The sequence below is a fragment of the Emys orbicularis genome, chromosome 12 (genome assembly GCF_028017835.1).
Source record: "Emys orbicularis isolate rEmyOrb1 chromosome 12, rEmyOrb1.hap1, whole genome shotgun sequence".
Lineage (NCBI taxonomy): Eukaryota > Metazoa > Chordata > Testudines > Emydidae > Emys > Emys orbicularis.
Window position 1 is genome coordinate 47,077,416 of NC_088694.1, and position 6,522 is coordinate 47,083,937.

Sequence of the window (6,522 nt, forward strand, 5' to 3'; positions counted from 1 at the left end):
AGTCACCTTTCGATCTTCTTTTGATAAGCTAAACAGGTTGAGCTCTTTCAATCGCTCACTAGAAGGCATTTTTCTCCAGCCCTCAGAACATTTGGTGGCTCTTTGCTGCCCCAGCTCCAATTTCACAACATCTTTTTCAAAGGTGGACACCAAAACTGGATGCAGTATTCCAATATCAGTCTCACTGATGCCGTGTCACCTCCTGTGACGCTATTGACATAATCTGTAACTGTATAGATCACCGTTGCGACCACTGTTATATATTTGCAGCCAATATTGTATAAAGGTCGTCGTGGAAGGGGTCTATGGAGAGGTTCTGATTGGCTGATTATAATTATGCTATCTGTATATGTGTATCAGTTTTGTAGTTGACGTTATGAATATTGGCTCTATACTGTCTGTATTTCAAACTTGTGCTATGCTTCCGGGGAACACCCCAGACAAGTTGGTGTTAGTTCTGCCTATCCTGCTTGATGGCCCACTAAGGACCATGAGCTATACAATTGACCCATTGAGAGAAGGTAGATACACCTTGTGACTCAGCAAGGCATGCAGGGACCTGCCTATGGACAGAACTCTACGGTTTTTCTATGCCACATGCTGGATAGAGTGTCCTTGGGACAAAGAAAGCAAAGACCACACGGCAAGAGACTATAAAAGGCTGATGCCTTGTCTCCATCTTGTCTTCAATCCTGCTTCATACCTCTGGAGGGACTTTGCTAAAAAAGGAAGCTCTATACAAAGCACTGAATGACCCATCCCAGCTGTGGATGTACACCAAAGACTTGATTTGAACCTGCAGTTTATTCTATCACTGCTACAAGCCTGGACCGAGAACTTTGCCATTACTGTATGCAGGGCTGGCTTTAGGAAGTGCGGGGCCCAATTTGAACATTTTAGGCGGGGCCCCGACAGGGATGACTAAAAAAAAAAAGACGTAAAAAAGCCCCTTTCATTTCTTCCATGTATTATTTATTTTCCATAACTATATCAATAAAATCAAAATGATATATTACATATATTCCTTGCTGGAGGCAGAGCAGGGGCTGACTGGAGGTAGGGTCTGCCTGGAGGCAGGGCAGGGGGTGCAGCAGGGGCTGGCTGCAGGCAGGGGGTGCGGGGCTGGCTGCAGGCAGGGGCTGGTGCGGGCAGGGCAGGGGGTGCGGGGCTGGAGGCAGGGCAGGGGGTGCAGCAGGGGCTGGTGGGGGCAGGGCAGGGGGTGCAGCAGGGGCTGGCTGCAGGCAGGGGCTGGTGCGGGCAGGGCAGGGGGTGCGGGGCTGGAGGCAGGGCAGGGGGTGCAGCAGGGGCTGGCTGCAGGCAGGGGCTGGCTAGAGACAGGGGCTGGTGGGGGCAGGGGGTGCGGGGCTGGCTGGAGACAGGGGCTGGTGAGGGCAGGGGGTGCGGTAGGGCAGGCCCCCCCCTGCTTCTACCACCCTGGCCCTTTAAATAGCTGCCGGAGCCCTGGGGAAGCTGCGGGGCTCTCGCGGCTATTTAGAGGACCGAGGCAGCAGAGGTAGCTGGAGCCCCGGCACTTTAAATAGCCCCCGGAGCCCCCTGCTACCCCAGGGCTCTGGGCCAACCACTAGACCCCCCCCCCCGCAAGCGCCATAGCTCCCCCTCTCCTCCACTGGGTACATAAAACTACAAGTCCCAGAATCCTTTGCTTCCCTGTCCCACTTTCTGAAGGGGCAGCCAATGGGCCAGAGCCGTTGGCTGATTGGCAGGTGCGCGCGCCAGTGGGGGCGAGCCCGTGCCCGGCGCGTGGTGGCAGCAGGCAATGGCGGCGCCGGGCTAGGAGCGGGCGCTGCGGCTCGTGCTGTGCGCGCTGGGGCTGGCGCTCTCCCTGTATGCGCTGCACGCGGAGAGCTCGCGGGAGCGGGACCCGGGCCATGTGCGACCTGAGCCTCTCCGTCAGCGGCTCCAAGGTTTTCACCTCCAGGTGCGCGGGGGGGACCGGCCCCATTGCAACCCCCCGCCCCGTGGGATGATCCCCCCTCCCCCCATTGCAACCCCCCGCCCCATGGCATGACTCCCCCTTGCTCCTCTGCAACCCACCTGCTTCCCATTGCAGGCCCCGGCCCCATTGCATGACTCTCCCTTCCCCCATTGCAACCCCCCGCCCCATGGCATGACTCCCCCTTCCCCACCACCGGCCCCATGGCATGACTCCCCCTCCCCCCTCTGCAACCCCCCCCTGCTTCCCACTGCATGACTCCCCCTCCCCCCACTGCAACCCCTGGTCCCCACTGCAACCCCCGGCCCCATGGCATGACTCCCCTCCCCCCACTGCAGCCCCCGGCCCCATGGCATGACTTCCCCTCTTGCCCCACTGCAACTCCAGCTCCTTCTGCAACACCCCGGCCCCATTGCATGACTCCCCTCCCCCCATTGCAACACCTGGCCCCAGTGCATGACTCTCCTTTTCCCCACTGGAACCCCTGCTCCCCACTGCAACAGCCCGGCCCCATTGCATGACCCGTGCTTCCTATTGCAGCCCCAGCCCCATTGCATGAACCTCCCCTGTTTCCTGCTGGGAAATGTGGTTATAAAATGGCAAACATTTGGCAAAGGAATTGGGGGGGGGGGCACTTACAGCTACTTTTCAGTTGGAGGACAGCGGAGCACTTGAAACTACTTTTCATTTCATTTGGAGGCCCTTGAAACTTCTTTTAAAAATGTTTTTGAAGGGTCTGGAGTGAATTGCTGTCCTTTTTAGTAGAGGGGGGAAATGTTCCGAGGGGCGGAGGGGAAGAACCAGGGTTTAGTTTACTCAGTCTTCTGCAAACAGCCGGATCGAACGCAGGGATGGGGCAGAGGTGACGGACGCTTTATCACTGGCAGAGAGAGGTGGAAGGGGAATGACCCTGGCCTGTCAACAGAACCAGTGGGGACTGGGCCAAGTAGTGAGGCACTGGATTGGGACCCAGGAGATTTTGGTTTTGTTCTCAGCTCCGCCTCAGATGCTGCACCTGGGCCTCAGTTTCCCCATCCATAAAATGGGGAGAACTCTCCTTTGTCTGTTTAGACTGTCAGCTCTGCGGGGCAGGGACTGTCTCTCACTGTGTGTCTGCCCAGCATCTGGAACAATGGTAGGCCCTAATCTCGGTCGGGGAGGGGGGGTCTGTGCAGCACCTGGAGCAGTGGGGGATCTGGGTTTGGCTGGGGGGGTCCATGCAGTGTCTGGCATGACGGGGGTCCCAGTCTCAGTCAGGGAAGGGCAAGTCGGGTCCATGCAGTACTGGGCTCGCGGGGGGCACTGATTTCACTTGAGGAGGGCGGGGGAGGTTTGCCCAGCATGACGGGGGCCCTGATCTCGGTGAAAAACACACACGCGGGAATCTGGGGCGCGGGTGAAACACCAGTTCTGATGCCGTCAGGACTCGTGTTTGCCTGTGGACGGACCCGATTGCGTGCACCTCAGACACACACACATTCATTCTGCCTGTGCTCCCCCCTCCCCTCGCAGTGGAAAACACCCTGAAACATCTGGCAGCAGGATAAACAGCTGGCTTCCCTCCTGTGAGGGGGGGTGGGGAAGAGGGGAGCTTTTATCAATCAAAGCGTTTCCTAGGCTACCAGTCCCGCCTGCCGCGCTGTGATGGGCGGGGGCCGTTGTCAGTCATTGCCAGGGTGTTCTATTTCTGCCACCGTTGTAGGGGCTCCGTAGCGGCTGGCAATTGCTGGGCCCACGGGAGCTGCAATGTAACCCGGTTCTGGTCCCTATTAGGGCCCCAGGGGCTGTTCCACTCAGCTGAGCCAGCCCACCCCTGCGGCCCCCCAGCCTCAGCTCAGTGGGGTCCTTCAGTGCCAGGGGGTGTGAATTGAGCTATCAGGATTTATAGCCCCCCCTCCCTCCCCAGCTGGAGCAGGAGTTAGGGGCTTAGGAGTCAGGATTCCTGGGTTCTATTCCCGGCCTTGGGAGGGGAGTGGGCTCTAGTGGTTAGAGCGTTGGGGGGGGCTGGGGCTGAGAGCCCAGATTCCTGGGTTCTATCCCTGGCCTTGGGAGGGGAGTGGTGGTTAGAGCAGGGGGGCCTGGGAGTCAGGACTCCTGGGTTCTATCTCCAGCCTTGGGAGGGGAGTGGGGTCTAGTGGTTAGAGCAGAGTCCACATTGTGGAAGACGAGAGCCGCTGTCTGTACGCAGAAGCCAATTCTAGTTCTCATCTATATCTTTTTCTCTTTATGAATAAACCTTTAGATTTTAGTGTGGGGCAGGAGCGGTGACTGCGGGTGGGGGGGGTGAAGGGCTGTGCTGGTTGAAGGTCCTGCCGAAACAGGGAAGGGTCTGAAGGGGGCAGGCTCAGGCTCAGGGAGAAAGGGGGCACTACCGGTAGGACCCTGAGGCGGCAGTTGATCCAGGTAGGCAGCATGGATCTGTACAGGAGAAGCAGAGACGCTCTGCTTCGGGGCCCCGGGGAGGTGCGTGGGGGCGGCAGGTGAGGCCGGGGGGGAGACCCGGCCCCAAATATTGGTGGAGCCGGGCCCCTGGGCTCCAGCAGGGAATATAACTCGCCGTCCCGCTCTCCTCATCAGTCGTTACCACTCAGCAGTATTTTGTCACCCGCCAATCTTAGCAGCAGTGATTATACGTTATCTCCCAATTCACTGATCAAAACTATGTTTAAAAATGAGTCCTTGAGAGCGTCTTCAGACGCTTAGTCCCCAGGACCTGCTCCCCACAGCACAGGGAGAAAAGGCCGTCCAGCCCTGCTCGTACCCGGGAGAGAAGCACTGAAGGAAGCAGGATCTCTCCCTCAGCAACTGCCTGAAGGTCCCTCGCCCCGAGGGAAGGGAGGACCTGCTCCTGTTGCACCAGGGTGTGGTGTTCTGTCCCAGCTAGTGGCGCTGAGACCACCTAGAAAGAGAATTAAAGGAGTCAGCTCCATAGCCTTAGCTAATAGCCAGTTGGCTTTTAGCTCATGCTGGAGAGGCTCATGCACTAAGCCCCCAGGTTCGATCCTGCCCGCTGACGACCGGGGTCTCTCGGTGTTCTAAGTGAGGGGTTGTGACTTTATTGACATGAACTGTGACCGTATTGATCCTTGCTGCAGCCAAGGTCCTAGAGTTGCACCAAATCTTGTACGAAGGAGGTCATGTGAGGTGTCTATGGGAAGGTTGTAATTTGCTGGGTATGATGATGCTGTCTGTACGTGTGTATCACTTTTGTATTTGAAGTTATGAGTATTGGCTATGCACTTGTATCGCAATGTGTTTGGTTCTAAGTAGCATTCGTGAAGCATTTGGTCAGTTTCTTGAGAAAGGAATTTTCTGATGAAGTGCCCAGTCAAGAATCACTTAACTCACAATGGAGCTTGGGAGACTCCAATCCACGTATGAGAAGCCTTCCTGGGAACGTTCAAGGTAGCATGTGAGCAATGGCTGCTCTACCTGTAAAGAACGGACTCAGGCATGGACATGTGACTTGCCCATGTGACTCCAAACTCCACCTTGCTGCTGTGCTTTTCCACAGTAAGAACAAAGGGGTCCTTCCACACGGCAGAGGATAGAAAAGGCCCTGGAAACCCCTCCATTGGGGAGGAACTTGGCTACAAACTGAAGCTCTGACAATGGACTGAATGACCCATCCAAATCTCTAGATGTTCTCCAGAGACTTGATATGTGCCTGCAGTTTATTCCATCACTGCTACAAGCCTGAACCAAGAACTTTGCCATTTCTGTATGTAATTGATTCCTTTAACAATTTTAACTCTCCTCTCTATTTCTTTCTTTTTATGAATAAACCTTTAGATTTTAGATGCTAAAGGATTGGCAACAGTGTGATTTGTGGGTAAGATCTGACTTGTCTATTGACCTGGATGTGGGGCTTGGTCCTTTGAGAGAACCTTTTTTCTTTTCCTGGGGTCTTGGTTTTCATAACCGTTCATCCCCATAAGGAGTGGTGCTGGTGGTGATACAAGGGAACTGGAATCTCTGAAGGAATTGCTTGTATGACGTCCGATTAGCCAGTGGGGTAAAACCAAAGTCCTCTCTGCATGGCTGGTGTGGCGTGCTTTAATAGTAGTAAAGGACACCCAGCCTTGGGCTGTGACTGCCCTGCTCCAAGCAATTGGTCCGGAATTTATACTCTCGGTAGGGTCCCGCCAGAGGCCGCATCGTTACAGGGGTCGTCCGGGATTACAACTGGGAACTCAGGACGCGCTTCCTCAGCTAGGGGAAGTATGTAACCACACACCTTCTGGGTGTGGTGGTGTGTCCCAGCTAGTGGCACCAAGACCACTTAGAGGGAGAGATAAATCGAGGCTTCTCTACAGCCATAGCTAACAGCCAGGTGGCTTTTAGCTCATGCTGTAGAGGCCCATGCACTAAGCTCCAGAGGTCTCCGGTTCGATCCCGGCCACCGACGAGTCGCCGACCGAGATCTGTCAGCGTTACAGAGGCAGCTGCCACCCCAAGAAGGAGAGAGCTGCCATGCCACGCCCGGCCGCGAAGAGGTGCCAAGCACCCTTCAGAGCTTCCTGTGATAAACTGCAAACTTTGGACAATAGCCCTGGGCTCCCCCACCA

The 6,522-nt window shown here is 55.9% G+C and overlaps 1 long non-coding RNA gene across 1 annotated transcript; it reads left to right on the forward strand.

The window, feature by feature from the left end:
* The first annotated feature begins 1,874 nt into the window (after positions 1 to 1,874).
* Positions 1,875 to 5,761, forward strand: LOC135887153 (uncharacterized). Its single transcript, XR_010561804.1, has 2 exons — positions 1,875 to 1,939; positions 5,469 to 5,761. It is a non-coding gene; the product is annotated as an uncharacterized LOC135887153 (long non-coding RNA).
* Positions 5,762 to 6,522: the final 761 nt, after the last annotated feature.